Source organism: Marmota flaviventris, chromosome 14 (assembly GCF_047511675.1).
Source record: "Marmota flaviventris isolate mMarFla1 chromosome 14, mMarFla1.hap1, whole genome shotgun sequence".
In the NCBI taxonomy this organism is placed as follows: Eukaryota; Metazoa; Chordata; class Mammalia; order Rodentia; family Sciuridae; genus Marmota; species Marmota flaviventris.
In genome coordinates, this window is record NC_092511.1 from 31029502 (window position 1) to 31054569 (window position 25068).

Sequence of the window (25068 nt, forward strand, 5' to 3'; positions counted from 1 at the left end):
TTTTTTTTTCTGGATACTGGGGATTGAACCTAGGAGTACTTTACCATGGACCTGCATCCTCAGACCTTTTTTTTTGTTCCCCACTTTTGATTTTGAGACAGGACTTCACTAAGTTGCTGAAGCTGGCCTCAAATTTATAATCCTCCTGCCTCAGTCTCCTGAATTGCTGGAATTACAGGCATGTACCACCATGCCCACCAACAACTCTGCCAATTTCTAGGTGAAAAACTGTACTCCTTGTTTCAGAGTGCCTTTTTAATAGTAAAATTGAAAAAAAAAAACAAAAACTTCCATATGTTTAGTGGCCACTGCTAATAAGTAAGCACGACAGATCATAAGTCCTTCCTAGAAATATTCATGCATTCATTTAATATTTATTGAGTGCCTATTATAAGAACAAGGATGTGTCCCTGTTCCCAAAATGCATGGAGTCAAGTGAGAGAGTCAGACAAGGAAACAGTTCAGTACATTCTAATCTGAGAAGATATTTAAAAACCAGAGTCAAGAAATAGTTCGATTGCTAATGGAGACCTCAAGTACTTCTCTCTTGCATCAAATAGAGAGGTGGAGAGTAAGGAAGTATTAAGAGAATCAGACTAGGTTGGTGAGGAAACCAAATCTCACTGGCCTACTTAATATTATTAGGGTTATGCCCAATCCTGGGGGGCAATGGAAAAGCAAGGAACAGTTTTAAATAACAGAGTGAGATGATCAGACATGTGCTTTGAAAAAAAAATCTCCTTTTGGAGAAAAGTGTGGAGAGAGAGCCAGAGAAGGTTCATAACAGAGGCCAGTCGGATGGGAAGCAGCAGATGTGGTTCAGGAAAGAGATGAGGATGGCCTGATCCAGTGGAGTGGTAGGAAGGATACTGAGAATTGGTTTAGGTTTAAATAGCATCCCTTGTCCCAGCCAAGTCTCTGGAAAAAATAAAGCTCTGTAACAAAGGATTGGCAGGCCGTCTCTAAAATACACTGTTTATTAATTTAAAAAGAAGCTAAAGTGGAAGTCTTTGATGTGAGAGCCAAATGAGATGCTAGTTAAACCCCTAGATCAAAGCAGGTGTCTCTGAGGTCAATGCTGCAGTGTGCCACCTGATACTCTCTTCAGAAATACAGAACTTCTTCCCCTGGCTGCTTGGTCCTACTAGCAGATCTCAGCTATCAGACCTCTTTAGGGATAGCTTTGGTTAGAGAGAGCCACTAGCCCAAAGTCATGCCTCTTTCCTGGAGTGGCCCAAATCCAAAGACTAATTAGAGCGGGGGAATATAAAGTCTTGGTCCCCTAACCCCAATTTGAGATAATTTGAAAAGGTCATTCCAGCTTTGGAGCTCCCCAAAGGACAGCCACATTGAGACTGAATCTCAGCTCAACTTCTCCCTTTGCCCCATTTTGTTCTTTTCTGTTTCTAATCTAACCTTCCCTCCCTTCCCTTCCTTTCCCTCTTCCCCTTTCTTCCCACAGTCGTTGATCCCAGTAGAATTCCCCAATAAAAACTTCTATATACCAATATCCATGTCCTAATCTGCGTCCCTGAAACCCCCACCTGTGAAACCCTCTGGGGAAGCTGACACCTGGAGGTGCCCCCTGTGGCTAGCAGCCAAGAGGAGGAAGGGTGGCTTAGAACCAGCACGCCCAGTTTGTCCTTTCCACATTCACAAATCATGAGTCACTCCACCTTCCCTGCCATCCAGTGGTGGAATGTGTGGAGAGATACTTGCTTTTACACCACCTGTGTTTCTTCAACAAAGTAGGAAAAAAACCAGGGTAACAATGAGTGATATTATGGAGCTAGGTTCATTAGGAATTAATGGGTAGGACATAGCTGAGGAAAAATTGGGCCAGTTACGAATTACTCCTAGGTGTTTTGATTTGGGCAATTGAAATTGATGGTAGTACCATTTACAGAGCTAAAAGAAAAAAAAAAAAAACAAGTTTGGAGGAAACCCTCAATTTGGTTTTAGTGCCTGGGATGTCAAAGCAGAGTTTTTCGTTAGGCAATTAAAGATATAAATCTGGAACTCAGGAGTGTGACCTGGAGTAGTGATATAAATGTGTACATGAGGATATACCAGTGCATCCTCTGATGGCATATCCTCTGTCATTCCACAAGACTGACAAGAAAAAATTAGGAAAGAGGAGTTAATTTTAAAAAAATCTCAAATGACCTCTAATTAGTGTTTTCAAAGATTTAAGAAGATATTATTTACCTAAAATGAGAGCAAGGATGCTGTAAAAAGAATTATCAGAAGAGGAATATTGGGAATGAAAAGAATGGTTGACAAGATAAAAATTTCACTGGCAGGATTAGAAGATGAAATTGATAGAATGTCCCAGAAAGGAGAATGTGAAGGAAAAGGGGACGAACACTGGGATAGTGTAGATTCCATCCAGGCTCATTTTTAATTATTCATTCTTGGATGAGTTTCTGGACCAGTCTTTAGCAGAAAGTTCATATGAGAGGAAGCCAGAGATTTACTGTTAGATTGGTAGAAAGGATCCCACAGAAGAAGGCAGAAATGGAGTGGGAGGTGAGCAGGGGGATAACTGATGAGGGGCTCCCTGAGAAGACAGGAGGAGATGGAGCCCAAGTTCTGGTGCAGGGTCTCCCCCTAAATGGGAGGGACCCCTTTGTGCAAGATGGAAGAGATATTTGCAGATGCAGATTACCTCAGAGGTGGGGTGATTGGAAATGGAGGGAGTCCTTGTATTTATTTTTTTTTCTGTAGTTTTTAACTGGTGCATTATAATTGTACTTAATGGTGGGATTATATTTTGGCCAATATCATTGCTGAGTATTTCCCCATTTTTCTTCCTCCCTCCCTCCTTGGTCCCTTCCCTCTATTCTACTGATCTCCTTTCTATTTTCACAAGATACCCCTTGACCTTTCTTCTTCTTTTTCCTCTCTAGCTTCCACATATGAGAGAAAACACGTGACTCTTAACCTTTAAGGGAGTTCATTTCTGATGACTTGTGTTTTCCCTATAAAGCATGGACACTGTCGCCTGTGGAGGTCGAGCAGGTGAGTGTGGTGGCCAGGATGGTAGGGAACTTTGAGAAGGGTGAATATTAATTTTTTAAGAGCCTAAAGGAAGGGGTGGGGGGGAAAAAGTTGCTTCAGGACATAAGATTGATTACCAGGCTCCCTCAGAGGGCCCAGGCCAGCTGGAGGTCCATACCAGTGGGTGGTTGAAAGTAGATTTTGACCTTCAGCCCCAAAGTCAGGGAATCAAGCATTACCATAGCGAGCTAGTGTCTGCATGAAAAGGCGCCTGGATTCTTCTGCAAAGAGAGTTGTATAAACGAAAAATAGAAAAACATCCTCCTGTGAGTCACACATCTCATTTTCATCAGCTCTCTGGTCCTACTTATTTTCCTTTGATGTTTACAATGGGACATGTGATTACATAGGGGGAGAGGTGAAGGGTATAATAAACCAGGCATGCAGGAGAGGGAAGGTCAGAGGAAAGAGTCTGGAAGCCTAAACCTGGGAAGGAACAGCGTGAGCTCAAGGTCAGGAGAAAGGGCTTCCTTGAGCTCCCTTCATAGTCCGGTACCCGGCACAGTAGCTCACCGAGGGCATCAGTTAGTTGCATAGATTCCTTCCCTGCTCTATCTTAAGCATCTACCACAGAGCCTGGCACAGCACAGGTGCAAAATAAATATTTGGTGAATGACTGAAGTCCACAGTCGCTGGCTGTTTTAGATGATTAGCATACAAATGGCTCTTTTTTTTCCTCCCCCTTCTTTATAAAAAGTTTTCAGGCTGCATTTGGGCCTGCTGGGGCCTTTTCAAAAGACACATAGTCCTGCTGCTGCTCCAAAGACCCACCGCCCACCTCCCAATCAGAGCTGGGTCTTTCTGTTCTTGCTGGAGAGGGAGGCACAGCTTGCTTTACAAGAAATTCCGCATAGGAAATGGTGCAATCTGGGCTGTTTTTCATCCTCTTTCAACCTCATTTCCTAAGTTAAAGATAGAGAAATTTAAGGAATCTTAGGAATATGAAACTTCTCCAGAATGATTTTTTATTGAGCTGTGTTTGGAAGCCGCTGAAATCCTGAAGGGCTGTCAAGGCAGCCAAGAATAAAAGAAAATGAAAAATAACTTAAACAATCCTAGCCAAAGTCTGAAAAAGATATCTAGAGCAGCTGCTATTTTTTTTTTCTTTCCCAGTATGGTTTGCCTTTCCCCCAGTATGTGATTGTTATAGGATTGCTTTTGATTATTTTGAGGTGGAAAAGGAGAAAGGAGGAGGGGATTCAGGGTCTTAGAATAGTCTGATGTGGTTAAGTTGTGCTTTTTAAGCTTTATAATTTCCACAGCTGTCTTCCACATGCTAACTTCTCCTGTTAGGATGCCGCTGACCAGTAAGTAAAGTTTTGATTCATGGTATTCTCTTCAGTAGTTTGTTCCTGGCATTCGGGTCCCTCTCCTGGCCCTCTTTTTTCCAATTCGATCTGTCTTTGTGGTCCCTGGATTGTCTCTCCAGGGCTTCATTTGTGGATTGAAGGACCATTTTGTCTGTCCTATATTTACCCAAAAAGAGTGCAAGAAAAACTGTATGTAATCTGCCAGATGGGCAGGGAACACTTTGCTACACTAAAAATTTTCCAACCATGGTATCCCCAGCTTGCCCTTTTGCTGTGAGCAGTGCACAAGTTGACAAGCATTTCCCCTGAAATCTCAACCTCCCTGCTGCCAAGACAGGCTTGGCTGGTCACCAAAGGCACAGAGGAGATGGGAGGAGGCAGCCTGTAGAGTGCCTGCACCCTCATCCCTGCCCCATTGTGAGGTAAACTGCCCCACAACTGAGCTGGACACGAGAAAGGAACTGAAACTGATTTGCCCATGGTCAGTCTGGGTGGATATTGAACCCAGACAAAAGCCCAGAATGGTTGCACCCTGGCCCGGCCCAGGGCATGCTTGGCTGAGTCACAGCTCAACCAGGAATGCAGCTAGTCCGGAATGCAAAGCAGGGGCCATGCCTGACACACACCAGGAACTTAGAAAGGGATAGGTCTTTTTTCAAAATGTAGTGGAGACCTACATACAGAAAAGCTACAAGCGATGTTAAAAAAAAAAAAAAAATCCAACAATACAGATCAATAATTTTTTTTTCTTCTTACTCCTCTTCCCACTTCCATTTCAGGATCCTCCTTAGGGACAAACACTGAATTCTGTGTGAAGTATGGTTTTTCTTTTCTTTAGATATTTAGATATCTAAATTATTTATCTGCATTTATCTATCTGCATGCATATATATGTATCAGTGTACATGTGGAAGTATGTGTGCATCTGTCTGTTTATTTACCTAGATAGAATTTTGCTATTTAAATTGTATCAGATATCAGATAGTGCAGATTATTCTTCAACTTGCTTTTTTTTTTTTTTTTAATCTTAGCCATGTCTCTTGGAGATTTTCCTGTGTCACTGTGTTCTAATTCTTTTTAACCACTGCATATTTTTACATAATTCAGATGCACCACTGTTTATGTAACTGTTCCTCTTCAGATGATCATTTATGTTGCTATGTTATAAATTTTTATTACCATGAATAGTACTAGAGTAAATAACGTTATACATGTTTCTTTTTTGCACATCTCCAATTATCTTGCTAGTTTGGGATAACTGAGTCAAAAGAGAGGTGCAAGCCAGGTGTTATGGAGCATGCCTATAATCCCAGTGGCTTCTGAGGCTGAGGCAGGAGGATCGCTAGTTCAAAGCCAGCCTCAACAACTCAGCAAGGCCCTAAGCAACTTAGTGAGACCCTGTCTCTAAATAAAATGTAAAAAATGACTGGGGATGTGGCTTAGTGGCTAAGCACTGCTGAGTCCCCAGTTAAAAAAAAAAAAAAAGATGCATCTAAAGAGAGGACTACTACCTGATCTGTTCTCCCAAAAGCTCAGCAACAGAGCAACAGAACACCTATTTCCCTGCACGCCTGTCAATGCTGGATAGCAATCTTTCTTATTTACTGTCAATCCAATGTATGAAAATAAAATCCCCCTGTTTTTCTTTGCATTTTCCCCAAAACTGCATGGTAAGATGGAGCATTTCTTCTTAGTTTATTCATCACTTATTTTTTTTCTTTTGTGAATTGCTTGTTCATATTCTTTGTCCATTTTTCTGTTTGTCTTTTTCTTGAAAATATACAAGAGCAAGTCCTTTGCTATATATTTTACAGTGCTTTCACCCAGTCTATCCCTGGAAATTTAATCTCATTTATAGTTTCCTTTGTTGAGTAGAGTTAACGTTTTGATATAGTAAAATTTATTAAACCTTCTCTCTATGACTTAGCATTGTGAGTATTGTTCCAGGCAGCCCTTCCCACTGTTAAGGTCACAAACATGGTCCTACAGTAATTCTAGGTAATGCAAAAATTTTAAATGAGATAATTTTATGGTGGCCCAAGCCTCTATCATCTTTTGTCTGAATATTTGAAAAAGTTTCCTAACTTGTCTCCCTGCTTCTTTCATTGCAGTCTGTTCTCGACATAACAACCAGAGTGATCTTTTTAAACAATTAGTCAGATTATGCCGCTTGAATCAAATCCTTCAATGGCTTTTCAAGTCATTTCCAGTAAAAACCAAAGTTCTCACAGTGATGCCATATGTACCCCCCACAGCTATCATATTTCTGGCCTCATTTCCTACTACTCTCTTGCTATGCACAGTAGGTTCTCAATAAATATTGGTCAAACTCAATGAATAAATTTTATTCTCAATTCTTTGTGGGGGAAAAACTGAAGAAAGTGCTGGGAATGACACAGGGACACACAAGCTGTCATGTACACTTAGGAAGAATATAAGTTTGTACAAATCTTTGTAGTTTGTAAATATTTAAGAATGAGGCTATCCTTCCCCTAGGCACTTTCTCTTCAAAGTATACACCTGAGATTCTTTTATGTGTGTACAACTCTTTGAAAATGTCGATTGCAGCCTTGCTTGTAATACATGGTTTTGAGGGGGAGAGGACATAGAATGAATAAAGAAATGATCATAAGGTGTCCTAAAAAATCTATCTATTTGCATATTTTACTAACTCAAATGACTATTCACTTTTGTAGAATATCTTTTCTTTGGGGTTTTGTTTTGTTTTCCTATATATGTTTAATATTCTAAACAGATTTATAGATTTTTTTTCCTGTCAAAATATTTTTGTATTTGGGGAGTAAGTTCTGCTTGGTATAATGTATTTTGATGGCAGCTGGGCGCACTGGTGAATGCCTGTAATCCTAAGAGCTCGGGAGGCTGTAACAGGAGGATTGTGAGTTCAAAGCCAGCCTCAGCAAAAGCGAGGTGCTAAGCAACTCAGTGAGACCCTATCTCTAAATAAAATGCAAAATATGGCTGAATGTGGCTCAGTGATTGATTGTCTCTGAGTTCAACCCCCGGTACCAAAGGAAAAAAAAAGTATTTTAAATGCATTCCTGAATTTAATTTAGATTTTTTAAAAATTTATTTTTCTGTGGTGCTGGGGTTTAAACTAAGAGCTTCTTGCATTCTGTGCAAATGTTCAATCGCTAAGCTGTGCCCCTTACCCTATTTAGTATCTTTTTAGTCTATTCATGCATGTGGTCCATACTTCTTTTTAGTTGTTTGTTTTAGGTATCCGAGCTACACTAGAATCAAACAGTGAGTTGAATAACACTTTCTTTCTTCCCAATTTGACAGAGTAGTTTCTAAATAATAGCTACTTTCTCTTGATTGAAAGTTTGATAAAATTCACTTATAAAAAACTATTTGGGCCTAATATTTTATGAGGGGAAATATATTTTCTTATTGATTTTTAAAATTTGGTTTATTACTACTTTTTAAAAAAAAATCTATTCAGACCTTCTGTTTTTTTCTTGAGTTAATTTTGATAATTTATATCTATTTATAAGCATTTCCACTGTGCCTATGCATCTAGATTTTTGGCATGAGATTTCTAAAAAATAATATTTTCTAAAGAATTAAAAATTTAGCTGGGCCTAGAGAGGCACTCCTGTAATCCCAACAACTTGGGAGGCTGAGGCAGGAGGATCAGAAGTTTAAGTCCAGTCTCAGCAACTTGGTGAAATCCTGTCTCAAAATAAAAAAATAAAAAGGGCTGGGCATATAGCTCAGTGGTAGAACACCCTGGCTTCAATCTTTAATACTGTTAAGTAAATAAATAAATGAAAGATATTCACAAATTTCAGTCATACCCCATGTTCCCTTTTTATTTCCTACTATTTTTATGCCTTCTCTTTTTTCTTGATCAACTTTGATAGAAGTTTGTTTTTTTATTATTTTTCAAAACTTATTTTTGATTTTGTTATTTACCCTTCAGTGTGTGTGTGGTGTGTGTGTGTCTTTTATTCACCTCTTTTCCTTTCTTTACTACTTTCTTTGTCTTTTTTTGAATTTACACATTCTTTTTTTTTACCTTATTAAACTGGACACTTGTTACCAATCTCTCTCTCTCTCTCTCTTTTAAAATAGGTGAACTTACTCATCACAGAATGCCCTGTATTCCCTGCACCAGACGCTCCGACTGGTCATGCATTGAAGCCCCTTTATCTTTTGTACATGCCTCTTAGCTCTGGGTGCCTGTTTTGTTCTGGATTGAGACCAGTATAGTACTATTTACCAATTTTCTAATTCTTTTTGTACCCCACTTCAGAGTTTATCCCACTCATTATTCCTTACTTCTCTTTCCTTTTTTTAAAAAAATTATCAACTACCCTTTTCAATTTCCAGAATTTTAATTGGTTCTATTTCATTTCTGTTTGTGCTTCATAATTATTTTTTATGGATGTTATTCCTCTACTTAGCTCCTTTGAAAGTCTTAAACAGTCTCTTTTTTCTTTGAGACAGGGTCCTCCTATAATCCTTCAGTCTGGTCTTGAACTCACAACACAAGAGATTCTGTTTAGAGCATGCTACTGCGCCCAGCACAATTTTCAGAGATTCTATTATGATCTTTTTGTCTGGTGTAAATTCTCCATGCGGTTGCTTCTATTTGGGGCTGTCTCTCTTAACATCAATGCTATCTCTTCCTTCCTTCTGTCTCTCCAGGCTTAACCTTCCCTGATAGTTTTGTAGTTATCTCCAGATCAGATGCAGGTCCTTATCCTATAGTATTGTAGATTCAGTTCTTTTTCCAGGATCAGATTCTGGCTTTGAGATCATCTGATTCCTCCACCCTCCCTAGGCACGAAGATTTGTATAAACCAGTAGCCTTCAGCATTGACTTTCACGGGAGGTAGCCTTATCTCAGCCCTTGATTTCATGTCTTCTGCCTCACGTGTTTAATGGTTAGTTCCTGATACTCTGTGTGAGTCTAGCCCCTGCATACCTCTGTTTACTTTTGGCAGAATCCAGCAGGTCTGCATCTTCAGCCTACTTACCATATTGTCTCTGTTCCATTTTTGGTCTGCAGAGATATTTTTGAGTGTGAACATGCCTGACATTTTTCCCATTTTATACATCATCTGTGATCACTGCCATTTTGGATTTCAGTGCTCCTGGAAGTGCCATCTTGGCTGGAAGTCCACTCCCATCATTTTCTTCTCTGCTGTTCATAATCCAGCATTCTCTTGGAAACTGCTCCCTCTGAAGTCATCACTGTTGTTTCCCAATCACCAGTGGTTTTTTTTTTTTTTTTTTCTTCAGCTCTCATTTTCCTTCACTGAGCTGGAGCATCCAACAATGTTGACTGCTCTCAATTTTACCGCTCTCTCCCTTTGGCTGCTCTCAATTTTACTGCTCTCTCCCTTTGGCTGCCATCCTGCTCCACTCTCCTCATTTACAACCTCTTCTGACTCTCCCTTTGCTTTTTTTTTTTTTTTTTAGTTGTAGATGGACACAATATCTTTATATTATTTATTTATTTTTATGTGACACTGAGGATCAAACCCAGTGCCTTACACGGGCAAGGCAAGTGATCTGCCACTGAACTAGAACCCCAGCCCATGACTCTCCCTTTGCTTTTAAAAAATGCTTTCACTTCTTTCTTTTCATAACCATGGATGTCCTCAAGGTCAAGTCCTTTCCTCGGTGGCTGTACCTCTCAGTGAATTTTATGCATTCACATGCTTTTAGTAATTTCTAAGGTAATCCTTGTCTGTATCCCAGGACTTTTCTCCCTGGAACCTAATAGTTACAGAACTGCTAGTGGCGCATTTCACTTGGGCTGTCCTATCAGATCGCCTCCTCTTTGAACTCTTCAAATTCTGTCACACATGTCCTCTTTCTTCCAGTTTCTAAAGCTCAAAATCACAGCCTTCCTTGATATCTCCAGAAACCAGTTAATTGCACATTCTCTAGATCCTCTTTTCTTGAATTTCCTTTCTGGCCACTGCACTGTTCACACACCCGCGGTGATCTGTCATTCCTCTTTGGGACCATTTCAGTACTCTCTCAGGGAAGCAAGACTGTTAAGTGTGGCAACACTTTGATGTGTTTGTATTTGAAATTTGTGATTTGGATTCTCTCACATGCACTCCCAAATAACCTTAACTTATAAATATTCATAACCCCATCCTTTGCTGCTAAGGGGGAAGAATCCTTTATTGTATGGGCAAAACTTCCAGACTGATATGTTTTTGCTGATCTGCCTAATGGGTTCATTCAGGAAAGGGGCTAACCTGATTTACAATGGAGCAAGATATATTGAAGAAGAAAACCATACATTTGAGCAGAGACTTAAAGGATGAGTAGGAACTATATAGGTAACCCAGGGAGGGGTAGGGTTGTATGCCAGGTAGATGAGGAAGCACAAGCAAATTACAACAGGTGCTTGTGAGTTTTTGTGTGCATTTGTGTGTGTGGTTGTGTCAGCGTTTACAAAGAGCTGCTGTGAACCAGGAAGAGGGAAGAGGGGAGAGATGAGGCTTAACAGAAAAGCTTTATATGCCAGGTTAAGAAATATGACTTGGGCTATCACAGAAGCATTGTTAAGTGGGAGATGGGGTGACCTAGCCCCACACTTGACAGGATTTCTAATGTGGACAGCATCTTGCACCAATCAGAACTTAGAGACAAGAGGAATGGGTGTGCCTTAGGCACTCTGTTCCTGCTAATCTGAGACTGTTCCTGCTAATCTGTGCTGGCTTCATTAGCATTGTTTATGATGTCCTACCTGAGTGGGAGACTCTCCATGGGGAAGGAAGCAGGGGAACCTCTCAGAAGGTGGCCTCCTGGGATGGTCAGGATGTGTTTGTCAGCTGGGAAGGCAGAATCAAGGTTTAGATTAAAGAGCTGGCAGCACGACTAGGGAGATGACTTCATGGGTTGTCAAAGCTGAAAGGGGTCCCAAAGATGGAAATGGAAGCATGAGATGATGCTGGGATCTCAGCCACCAGGATTCACTGTTCTACTTGTGAAGTTTCTGTGGGTCCTTGAGAGCCCCATTGGAGATGCCAGCTTCACTCTTTTCCTTTAGATTCTGGCTGAAAGGCATCTCTTTTTCTTTGGAAGCTCTATAACTTGTAGTTTTTATAAAAAATTGTATGGCTTTGTGTTATTCCCTTTGGGTATAAAATCTCTGAAGATTGTTTTGTTTATCTTTGTATTCCCTCCACCACCTGAAGAAATAATAATTGAACTGAATCTGCACTTTCATGGGAAAAGTACAGCCTACAGGATTTAATAAATACGAATCTTAAATAATGAAATAGTTCAAGGAATTTGAATATTTCAAAGCTCCATCCACATAAGGGCTGAATAATTCATGCAAATATTTGAGGAAAAGAACAAAAGCTTATCTAATAATTCAGTACGCTGTTCTTCATTTGGCTCCATAAAGGGAGATCCCGTGCTTGGTTTTGGTGGCAAACTCAGCTTCAGAAGCTTTGAAATGCAAATAAGATCAATTACATCATAATTATATTTGAAAATTAAAAAGAAGCATTTATCCAAAAGGCAAATTCCAAATTTATGCCTTTTCAAAGAAAATGTCATTTGGAAAGAAACTGATTCACACCATGAAATATGTGGCATTTCTTTCGGTTTCCACTGTCTTCTGTAGTAGTGGTGGGCTCATGTGATATGCAGACATGTGCTTAATCAAATTTAGCTTGACTTCTCAAGTTGGGAAAATGTATATGAAGTATTTCTGAGATAAGCAGAGGCACGTTCTTTTTTAAGTACACTTATCTCCTGTGCTGCTGCATTTGTCTTCTTCCCTTATTTGAAAAATGTGGCTTTGTTTATATAATCTACACATTCCTATTCACTTAGAACAGTGCTAGAATGGTGGGCACCCTATGGAGCTGAATGGCATTTTAGAGTTCTGCTCCTTGTTTCTCCTTTAGTAAAGAACATAGCATAGTTATTTGTATTTGTCTTATAGGACATACACTCAAGACGACTCTCCTGGGTTTAAGACCTGAGCTCTCGTCTCAATTCTTCTGTTTACTGAGCTGTATGATGTTCAGCAAATCAGTCAGTCTTGGGGAAAATGGGAAGGCTGTTGCCTAAAACGATGACTCTGTAATCTAACTATAGTCAACACAGATGTTTGATGATCTCTTTGAACATTGGGGGAAAAATGCCAGTGCCCATAATAAATGTGTACAGCAGTGCCCTGAGTCATATTTTTGAAATAACAGAAGACAGAGGAAGGTCTGTTGGTGCCTTGTTGTGTTTGACGTGAGGTCTGATTGTCTGAAGAAGCACATGTCAAGTGTTGAGGGTCTACAGATACAACCAGAAGTAGTTCACTGAGAAACCCTAATAGAACTTTCTTAATTAAAAAAAAAGAAAGAAAGAAAGAAACAAAGCAAAACAAGTTTCTAATTTTATTGTAAATAACTTGAGGGACTGAAAATGTTTGGACTCTCACACATTTATTTCTACTAGTAAACACTACGCAATAGCATTGGTTACAACACAGTGATTTACCAAGATTCATCTTTAAGAAGAGACTTACTTTTAGGAGCTCATTTTAAGGGTTATAGGCTTTTAAAATCAATTTACTTATTGTTTCTTAGTCTTTGTTGTTCTGAGAAGCTTCTTTAGCAGCAGATAAAGAAAATATATGGGACAACCTTTGTGATGCATTAAAATGAAAAAGTAAATCTAACTTTACTAAGAAAAGTCATACTAGATAAAGGAAAAAATAAGCATCCAAAGAACTGCTTATCAAGCGCTAGTGATATGTAATATAAAGACTATTTTTTAAATGTCTTTTAAAATTGATATTTTTAAGATAGAGATTTAAAATTTTTTACTTGTATTTTTATTGCTCTTCTGCAGTACTTGGGATCAAACCCAGGGCCTCATGCATGTCAGGTAACTGTACTACCATTAAGCTACAGCCCCAGGCCTAATTTTATTTTTAATTGAAAAATAATTGTGGGGAATGTTGTGATGTTTTGTTATATGTACACATTGTGAGATGATCAAATCAGGCTAATTAATCTATCTGTCACCTGACATACTCATCATTTCTTTGTGGTGAGAAAATTTCAAATCAAATAAAAAATATACAGATTTTAAAATTCGGAGAGAAACAAGAACAATGTATTTGTGATAGGATTTACAAGTCATACATGTTCATATATGTACATATACATATGTGTCTATATATAATTACATGTTACATATATATATGTGTGTGTCTATATATATAATACATACCTTTATATGTTAGAGTTCTAATCTTTTCTATTAAAAAAAAAAAGTGCTGTGTTAAGCTAGATATGGTGGCACAAGCCTGTAATCCCAGCAGCTGGGGAGGCTGATGCAGGAGGATCACGAGTTCAAAGCCAGCCTCAGCAAAACTGAGGTGCTAAGCAAGTCAGTGAGACCCTGTCTCAAACATAAAATAGGGCTGGGGATATGGTTCAGTGGTCGAGTGCCCCTGAGTTCAACCCCCAGTACAAAAAAAAAAAAAAAAAGCTATGTTAAAAAATATCCAACATTCAAACATTCAGTTAACTCTAAAAAAAAAAAAATCACACTGTTAATTTGATTTTTTGTTGTTACTTCCTGTTGGCCCAGCAGTAATGATTCATATAGCATAATGTAATACATGTGATTTCTAGTACTACATGGAAATTTATAAATGACTATATAATTCTGCTGTCATTTGTTTTTTAAAAAATAAATAAATATTCTGTAGTTCAAAGGCGAAATAATAGAAAATTGAAATTAAATAATTGAACAGCACTATTTTAAAATATTAAAAAAAGAAATCTGAAATAGAGTTTTTGCTTAAAAAATGTAGAATTCAATAGAAACATTCATTAGAGAACATGACATCACTGAATAGTAAATATTTTGATCTCAATAATATTAAAACCTCGATAGAATTGATCTCTGCAAAGAATGTAAAATGTAACTGACACTTATCTTCAGCTCAGTAAAACTAAGAAAAGGGGAAAAAAAGAAAAAAACTTTTTTTTTTTAACTAGCTCATTTTCTCTTTCTGCAAATAGTTCTCTCTGTAAATAGATCAATTCCATTACATGTGCTGAAATACATTTCCTTAAATATTAGGCTTCTTTAATAGAAGTATTCTTTTTAAAGTTGGAAATACAAAGCTCTTGATTCTAAGTTTGAAAAGTATAAAAAGAGATATAAACACAAACAAATAAATATTTGTGTGTTATCCCTAATAAAGGTAGCAGAATTAGATGAAGAAACATTAGAAAATTCTCAATGAAGTTTTAATTTTTTTGGGGGGGTACCGGGGATTGAACCCAGGAGCATTCAGCCACTAAGCCACATCCCCAGCCCTATTTTGTATTTTATTTAGAGACAGGGTCTCACTGAGTTGCTTAGTGCCTCACTTTTGCTGAAACTGGCATTGAACTCATGATCCTCTTACCTCAACCTTGAGAGCCGCTGGGATTATAGGCATGTGCTACCACGCCCAGCTTGATGAAGTTTTAATCTAGTAATTTATTGACAACTAATGGAAATTAGTAGAATTCAAGAGTCAAGCAATTTCTACAATTATAAAATGAGAAAAATGAATAGAATTATGGTAGAGAAGCTGATTGTTTTTGAAATGAAAACTTAAGAACCAAGGAGTAGTTTAGAACAGTCACAATTACCTAGTTAATAGGATCTAATATATGCAAATTATCTTTGCTGTAGGTAGAAAAATTGTTGGGTCTTATTTTCTATAAGCCCCCTGAAGAACCCTATTAAGAAATTGAGTTTCATATTTGAATAATGCTCCTGGGGCAGGTAATAATCTCCGTTTGGGGCACAAACATTGGTATTAGAAATCAGTCTATTTGTAAATGTTGAATTCCATTTGACATGAACTTTATTTTGTTTTCTTGAAATTTATTTTGCTCTCTTGGAATTTATTTTTTTTCAACAACAAGTTGATGCTTTCTTGATACATTTAAACAACATAACACACAGCCCTGTAGTTCTGACTGAACTTTTAGCAAGTCTCAGAACTGAAAATGGTAAACCAAGAAGGGTCTGGATTAACAGTTCAGCTCCTGAAAAGGGTTAAGGAGCTCTGATGTTTCCAAGCACATTTACTTCAGTGGTATTCTAGACATTCTTTAGCTATTGCTTGGCTCATTTCCTTCTTGATAAGATTCTATTTTCCTTTCTCTTCCTCTGTTACTTAATATAGTCCTAAACTATGTTGTAGTCCTCCCAAACCACTGCTTCCAGCAAATATACTCATTATGAGATAACCAGACCACATGTGTTTCTGTTAACTCTGTGCTTCTCACCTCACTTCTGATTTAATAGATTTCATATTTGACACCAGATTTTCTTGCTACCATTCTGACATTGAAACATCAGGCTGACCTTTTCTCTTTGATTCAAGTTTCAGCCATGCTGCAATATTTTTTTTCTTTTCATTTTTTTTTTTTTTTTTTTGGTACCGGGAGTTGAACTTAGGGGCACTCAACCACTGAGCCACATCCCCAGCCCTATTTTGTGTTTCAGAGAGGAGGTCTTCCTGAGTTGCTTAGCGCTTTGCTTTTGCTAAGGCTGGCTTTGAACTCTAGATCCTTTCATCTTAGCCTCCTGAGCTGCCGGGATTATAGGTATGTGCCAGTGTGCCTGGCCCCCATTGCAATCTTAAAACAATAAATAATTCATTGACTCCACATTTTTCACCTTGATTTAGTAGTTAGGAGCCTTAGTGAAAAAATAATAAACCTTTTTTACTTTTTCAATATGATGACTCTGGCGAGAGAGGTGAATGAAACGATTCCTATTACCTTCTTTTTCCCGGGTCCCATCCAGTTCCTTCATAAGGCAGTGAGAAATCTTTGCTGCTTGGATTCCATATGCAAATGAGTAGCTGCAGCCTTTGATTCCAAATCTCTCCCTAGCAGTCCCTTTACAACCGAAGGTCAGGAGTTTGTCCCTCTTCCCAGCGCCACTGAAATTCCATATAATTCCATCTGTGTTAAAATGCTGGAGGTGACTTTTGATTTTGAACTTCCATGGATTTAGACTCCAAAAAACCAATATGCAATCAAGCCTCACTGATATTCATTTCCTTCATTTTTCAAATGAAGAAAATAAAGCAGGTAATTGAAAATACCCATCTTCTTTGGGACAGCATGAGAAGCCTGTGACACTTCTGGGATTAGGCTGGCCATCTCTCCACCAAGGAGACTGGCAGAAATGAATGTCTACTCAATGATATCTTTGATGCCCATCCCCATGATTCTCATTTGCTTTAGTTAACTACTGTTTCCCATCATTATTTCAGATGAGGAAATTGAAACTGGATAAAATGTTCAGGAACTAAAGAGCAGGATTCACAAAGCAAATTGAAGGCACAACAAAAATTCTCAATAATAAATTCCTGGCTAAGACCAGGAGGAGAGGATTGTGACAGATTCTGGTCTTTGACTACCACATGCTTTCTTCCTATGAGTGCAATTAATCATCTGATTACTGTCAAAGTAATTTAAGTCCAAGTGAGATCATTCTGAAATTCATTAATGCACTTATTGCATACCTTCTGCTTGCAAAGTAATTTCCCTGTTTTGGGAAATTGACAGAAAAAGATAACCCTCTGAGGTGTAGTATTTATACTCTGGTTAGAAAACCAAACACACTAAAATGACATTAGAAAACTGCATATGACAATTTATTTCCTTCATTCCATCAGAAGATAACACTGTTTTCTCTTTAATGATTTTGCCTTTTCCATAGCATCCCATTACAGTCAAAAGCTCTCTTACCATGACCCCTCAAAGTAAGATATATTTTGCTTGCAACATGGGGTCAATAAGAATCCATTTCCCCACATTTCCTTGATATATCTTTGCGTTTAACAATTTCTTCTCGTTTCTCTTATGTGTCCCATTTCTTCTTGAGGTGAAAACTAGGTTTCAATAGGAGACCTCAGAGGTCATTTTGAGCCAGACTTGACTATAGGGTTGGTTGACTACAGGTTGGGGCCTCAAACACACCATTTCTGTGGCTCCTCACTGTGACATCCTCTAGGCAGCGAGAATCTTTTTCTCTCCCAGAGAATCTTTCCCTCTCCCAGGACCGCATCCTGTTACTCCTCCCTGTGGGATGGGGTGGCCCCAGGGAGGACATTCCAGGGGACTGCAGTGCAGGGTGGTCTGGGGGTTCCTTGGGGAATTGCCTTTTGGGAAGCTCTTCCTTCAGGGAGGAGAGAGGTAGGAGGCCTGGCCCACTTCCCATCCCCACCAGCCTGCTTTTGGCTCTGATTCTGCTCTCCAGTGGGTGAAGAAAGAGAGCTCTGTTGGGGGCTTTCCTAGAGTGGGAGGAATTGGGATGGCAACCCAGAGTGTGCTGCTGTATATGGAGGGGACACTCACACTCCTCGCTTGTTATCGCTTTTTTTCCAGCTTTTAAAGCCTATAACACGACAGTCACTAGTATGGCAATATGTAAATCAATGGATGTGTAATTGATGTGATTCTGCAATCTGTATATGGGCTAAAAATGGGAGTTCATAACCCACTTGAAGCAAAGTGTGAAAGATGATATATCAAGAACTATGTAATGTTTTGAACAACCAACAATAAAAAAATAAAAAATAAAATTAAAAAAAAAATAAAAGAAAAGGAAAAAAAAAACAATAAAAGAGTGGGAGGGAGGAGGGGAAGGAGAGAGACACAGTGAGGAGGGAGGAGCAGGGTAGGAAGGAGAGTGAAGGAAGAAATTTTTGTTCTTATGTAGAACTGGCATCTCATTTCTGTGTCTCTCCCCCTTCCCAACTTGGTTCCATTTGCTCCCACTCTGACTCCATTCTGAGGTGGGGTCTGGGTTGCTGCATCTCTTACAGACTGTGTAAGGTAATGCCATGCTGTGGTCCTTGGACCACACTTTAAGTGCCAAAGGTCTTGGGGAGTAATGGATAAACGGTGCCCGTTTCTTCACCATTTTTGTATAATAATATCTGACATTTGTATAGTACTTACTATGCACCTAACATTGTTTTAAGTGCTCTGTATATATCAATACGTTCAGTCCTCACAATAGTCCTATGAAATGAGTACGTTATCATTCTCACTTCCTAAATGGGGAAACCAAGGTACAAGGTTAATTAATTTACCAAATGTCACACAATGAGTGGTAGAGCCAGAATTCAAATTCAGTCTGGCTCCCTAGTCTGTGTGTGAGCCGCCATTTTATTTCAACAGTTTCTAGACATCACTCTCTTCATGACATACTTGAAGTTTTCAATAGTTTCCCCTTAAATGTGGAGGCCAGCTTGAAAATAATGTTCCAGATGGGACTGACCAGCCTGTGAAGATCATTGTGATACTGATTCACCATTAGATTAGCCACACTGTCAACATGGTGCCTCCTGTAAATTTGATAATTAGAGATAGTTCTCAAGAATGAGCTGTAGGATCCCAAGGCAGCTGTGGTTTGGCTGATTTTGAAGAGTAGAGGCAGCAAAGAGCAGCTGAGTTAACAGCTCTGCAGTTGATCCTGAGGCAGCAAGAGAAACAGCTCCAAAACAAGCAGAAATTGTTCATTGTGTAGCTGGAGGGGAGAGACCGAGGCTGGAAGGGCAAGATGCACAGTCGTGAGGGGTTAAGGCTGAAATAGGCTACTGCCTGAGAAGGATGGTGGCTGTCAGGATGGAAATCAAAGTGGAAAGGCCGGAGCAAGATGGATTATTATAAATGAGCTAAGTCTGAGAGAATTACTCATTCATTCAATATGTATTAGTGGACAACCTACTATGTTCCAGGCATTGGACTATAGGCTGGCAATAGGGTGATGAAGAAGTCAGACCTAATCCCTTCCCTCTAGGAATTCTAACTCTCATGGAGGAGACTGACAAGACTAAACCAAATAAGAAAAAAGAGAAAATCAGTTGCAGGCTATAATGATACATGCTGAATGGGCCAGAGGTGGTAAAAATCCAGGTGGGCCCTACTTTAGGTAGGGTAGTTAGGGAGGGCTTTAGCTGAGACCTAAAATCAGAAAGGCTAGGCATGTGAAGAGTAGGGGAAAGGGCACTCTAGGCAAGAATCAGATGTGCACAAGCCCTGAGGGTGGAAAAGACGGTGGCACGAAAGAGTGGCCTTGGCAGTAGCTTGGGGATCCACAGCCATCCATTGGAACCTGGTACAAATTCATATAAGGATTAAAGCTGAGAATAACAGATGTGAAACAAAATAGACTTTGACAGGTTGGTCAGAGCTCATCTGGAGTATTATGTTGAATCATGACAAACCAGCGTCAAGGCTCATGGGTTGCCGCAGCTTCATAAATTGAAAAATATTTTTAAGGCGAGCTTCCATGTCTTTTGCTAGGATTTAAAGTCCACTTCCAAGTTGTGAAGGTCTCACTGAAAGAAACCTTTGTCAAGGCTATTGTGAGGAAGGGCAAGGCCCAAAGCAAGGCACACAGCGGTGATGGCAGTACCCTCACTTCAAGATGAAACAGAGCTATCCTACTAGGAAGTCAGAGCACAAAGTCCTTCAGATCTTTCTGCCTTCTCTGAATGTGGTAGCCCTGTCACAAAGCGAGGGAGGTTGAGTTGGATGTCTTGTTCTGGTGAACCATTAGTGGCTCCTAGTGATAGACCAATCAGAACCTTTTCAGATGTTCCTTAATGACCCTGTCTCTGAACAGTTATAACAAAAGATCATAAACTAGGCAGCTTATATATAACACCAATTTGTTTCTTTCCTTTTGGAGGCTGGAAAGTCTAGGATCAAGGTGCTGGCATTGGGTATCTGGTGGTGGCCTTCTTGCTGTGTTCTCACATGTTGGAAGAGTAGAGAAGGGACCCACTCCCAGCAGCCCTTTCAGAAGGGCCCTACTCACAGCCTCTCAATCACCCAAAGAGCCTGCTAAGGGGCCCACCCCTTAATGCTGTCATATCAACATGAATATTGGGGGACACTTTCAGACCACAGCAGACCCCTTACGTGGTTTTTGCAGTTTTCTGAGAGGGCAATGTAGTTCACCAAGGATCATTTCCAGATCTGCCCTCTGGGACTCAGAACCTTGCCTTAATAGAGGCCCTCATTGGTTCTCACCTGGATTTTTGCATCGGTGTCTTATAACTTGTCTGCCTGACATTTATCTTCACCTCCAATCCATCACCCATAGAGTGACCAGAGAGGCTTAAAAAAATCACATTGCATGTGATCTTTTTCTTTTGCTTAACTTGGTTCCTCATCACCATTAATAAAACCTAAATGGCGCATGCTTGTAATCCCAGCTGCTTGGAAGGCTGAGACAGGAGGATTTCAAGTTCAAAGCCAGCCTCAGCAACAGTGAGGCGCCAAACAACTCAGTGAGACCCTGTCTCTAAATAAAGTACAAAATAGGGCTGGGGATGTGGCTCAGTGGTTGAGTTCTCCTGAGTTCAGTCTCTGGTACCCCCAAGACAAAACAAACCCTAAACTCCTTTTGTAGGCATTCAGTGCTTTTTATGATCTGATCTTTGCCTAAATTAACACTCTCATCTCCAGTCATATCCATCTTACTCCTAGCTGTAGTCATACTAAGCTACTTGCTCTTTATTGAAAGAACTGTGCTCTCAAGGGGTCCTGTGTGCTGCTTTTCTCAACCATTTCTGATGTATTCTGTGGAATTTTAAGTCTTACCTCCTCCTGCAAGACTTCCTTGATTTCTCTAATCAGGATAAAGTACTTTTAACTGATGCCATCACACACTGTACACTCCTCCGTTACAAGAGTTAACCACTAATTCTTTTTCTATTTTTTCTCTAAAACCTTGAGCTTTTTGAGGGCTGGAACTGTATTCGTTAGCATTTAGTTAGCATTTACAAACAGTGCCTAGTTTGTAATTGCTTGATAAGTTTATGGAATGGCTCTATTTGTACTTCCTGCTTTCTTTTTTTATTATTTTATTATTTTTTAGTTGTAGTTGAACACAACACCGTTATTTCACTTGTTTATTTTAATTTTTTTATGTGGTGCTGAGGATGGAACCCAGGGTCTCGCACATGCGAGACAAGTGCTCTACGGCTGAGCCACAACCCCAGCCTATGTACGTCCTGATTTCTGACTCCGGTTCTCCATGATTTTTTTTTTTTGTTGTTGCAGATTTTAAAGAGTCCATGCTAATTTCTGCATCATTCACCTCTGCCTACTTTTTTAGGGAATAGGAGAAAATTATTTGCTTAAACTTAGGCCTTGAGACTTTTTTATCACTTATCAGAATTATGAAAATCGCCAATGATAGTTTTTCATCACCCCTGGTTTGATAAGAGTGTTTATGTTGTGCTGTGATTTAGAACACCAAATTATAGATTTTTAGAAAAGTCCTTATAGTGACCAGATTCAATAGTTCACTTTATAGACAAGGACTTTTAGATTCAGAGACAGGTTAAGTGAATGCCCTAAAATTATACTACTGGTTGGTGGCAGAGTTAGTCCTAGGAACTAGGTCTCTGTCCTTTGCCCTAGGCTCTCTTCCCTACAGTATGGTCACTCATCAGATCCTTATCATATTTTAATTTTTTATTTTTTGGAAACAGGGTCTCTGCTATTCAGGCTGGCCTTGAACTTCTGGGCTCAAGTGATCCTTCTGTCTCAGTCATCTGAGTAGCTGGGACTACGGGTACATGCCACTGTGCTTGGCTCTTCACCACTGAACTGTATTTCCTATCATTTTTATTTTTAATTTTGAGATAGGATCTCACTAAGCTGCTGAGGCTGGTTTGGGACTTGTGATTCTCCTGCCTCAGCCTCCCTAGTCACTGTGATTATAGACAGGTGCTACCATACCTGGCTTCCTCATTTTATTTTGATGTCAGAGACCAAACACAGATTTGGCCCTTGTTGCATTATTTATCAATCTAAGGTTTTAATTTTACCTCTGAAGCTAATAATTCAGTTATTAGCAGATGAATTAACATTACTTTTTTTTTTTTTTCCTGAAGGTCTGGTAAACTGTGAACCTCCTTCTTAAAAATTCTGAAGATGCTGAATGCACATGCCTGTAATCCCAGTGACATGGGAGACAGGTGGATTGCAGCCACCTGTCTGTTCCCCAGCCTGGGGAAATTTAGCAAGAGCCTGTCTCAAAAAACAAACAACAAAAAAAATGCGGGGGATATAGCTTAGTGGTAAAACAGCCCTGGGTTCAACCCCCAGTACCAAAACAAAACAAACAAACAAACAAAAACCGAAGGGGGCTTGAACACAAAAATGCTGCAGAAATGCATATGTAAGTGTTGAATGGAGTGTCAGTCCTTTCTCACATTGATTCTCAGGAGCACTTTCATCCAGTTACAAGTTGGCTGAGCAATGGAGTGGTTAATATGTGCTAGTACTTGCCTTCACAATATCAAGACATTCCATCTGTCTTTAAGGATGTGCTAGAAGGCGGGTGGGGAAGTCACACTGTAAATATTATCTTCCCCAGATGCAAATAAGTCTGTATACTGGTGGAACTAGAAAATGATATGTGCCACTTGCTTCCAAGTTTTTGACTATTAGATTTGGTTAATAACACTGTGGATGAATATTATAAAGATTAGCGTATCTCTTATTTTATTATAGATTTCAAGCACATACTGAATATTATGACAAAAAATCGTGCATTTACCACACAGCACAGTCATAATAATATTTTCCCCTTTAGATGTCTTCCTCCTCTTTCCTTGTGTCCCTCCCTCCCTTCTTTCCTTTCTCTTTCAAGTTTAAATCATTATAGATGTAATAGAGCCCCTGTACCCCACTTGCCCCACATCTCTTCTGCTTCCTGTGGAGAGAACAACTATTCTGGATTTCAAGTTTCAATTCCTGTGTGCATTTTATACTTATGTATGTATTTGTAAACAATAGGGTTGATTTGCCTGTTTTTCATCTTTCAAACAAAAATGCTTTCAAACAAAAAAATCTCAAGCACATTTGTTCATGCCATGAGGTAGATGGTACTTATACAAGTGTACACCAGAGTTCCATGTTCCAACGGGCGTAGTTTGCTTTAATTTACAAGCAGATATGTATTTTATTTCATGTGTACTCCAAGTAAAACTTGTTTATGACGACTATGAGCAGCTGCAGAACTTGAACATTTCAAAGCTCTGCTTATTTTATCATCACTCCTGATTACATAAACAATGAAGCTCAGTAACAAGTGAACTTAGGTATTAGAGCTTCATGGGGGAGTCAAACTTTTTTTTTTTTTTTTTTTACCAGGGATTGAACTCAGGGGTACTCAACTACTGAGTCACATCCACAGCCCTATTTTGTATTTTATTTAGAGACAAGGTCTCAAAGAGTTGTTTAGGGCCTCGTTATTGCTGAGTCTGGCTTTGAACTCCTGTCTCAGCCTCCCAAGCTGCTGGGATTGCAGGCCTGTGCCACAATGCTTTGAAGTGTTCGGGAACAACAGCTCAGGGCGTATCAGCGCTCCACAATCAACAGCTCTTTGTTTTTCATCTTTATTAAATGATACATTCTATACTTTATTCTCAACTTCTTGCTCATCATGTATTAATAAATATCTTTTAGGCCATTTAAATGTCTAAATAGTATCCTGTTATATAAGAAGACCAGGATGGGGGCTGGGGGTGGTAGCTTAGAGGCAGAGTGCCTGTGTAGCATGTTTGAAGCCCTGGGTTCAATGCCCAGCACCAAATTAAAAAAAAAAAGGAAGAAAAGAAAAAAAGACCACAATTTATCCATTCTATTGCTGATGGATCTTAATTTGTTACTGTTTTTTTCTCTTACAAACAATGCAGAGTGAACATTCTCTTATGTCTCCTTATTAGACCTAACTAGGTGTGACATTACTGGCTTGTATCATAAGTCTTTTAGAATAATTTTTATGTTGTCAGTAAAACAGTCTGAGCAGTTACTTAAAAGGAAAAAAAATCAAGTTCTGGAAGAAATAATGTCAGGAATAGGATATACAATAGTTTAGAATATTAGGTAAATTAGAAATACAATCATGTGCCATATAATGCCATTTTGATCAACAGTGGGGTTCATGTATGATGAGGGTCCTTTCAACTAGTGATATGGGATAATGCATTACTCACGTGATGTGATGTGGTACATGTTTGTGGTGATGCTGGTGTAAATAGATCTACTACGTTGCCAGTAGAGCACATACAATTACATACTACACATAATAATTGCTGATGGTAATAAGCAATTATGATTCTGTATATGCCAAATGATACTGATGGAATAGTATGTATTTACTGTACTATACTTTTAATAATTATTTTAGTGTACTCCTACTTATAAAAAAAGTTTACACTATGTTGCATGGACAGCAGCCTTATGCATCTTTGGCTTACTGTGTCTCTCGATGGCATCAGGAGGCCACACTGAGTGACCTCTACCATCTAGGTTTGTGTAAGTACATTATATGATGTTTGGACAATGACAAAATTGTCTAGTGACTCATTTCTCAGAACATTTCCCGTGGTTAAGCAGTGCATTGCTATATTATCTTGTTCCTTTTCTTAAAAGTAATTCATCTTTGGAAAAAGAAGTAGAGTGAACATGTAGATAAATTGAGCAAGGACTTCAGGCCACAGATTTATACCTGAATTTACAAATCTGGCTTCTGTGTCACTCTTCCCTGCAGCCCTCTGGAATTTTCCTTTTTATTTTATAAAAATTGCTTCCTCCTTTGGGTCTCTATCCTACCTACTTTTCTTGTGTAAGAT

The 25068-nt window shown here is 39.1% G+C and overlaps 1 pseudogene; it reads left to right on the top strand.

Moving 5' to 3' along the window:
- The first annotated feature begins 2990 nt into the window (after positions 1-2990).
- The window catches only part of LOC114092010 (sigma intracellular receptor 2 pseudogene), a 161402-nt pseudogene continuing 139324 nt past the window's right edge, over positions 2991-25068 (top strand).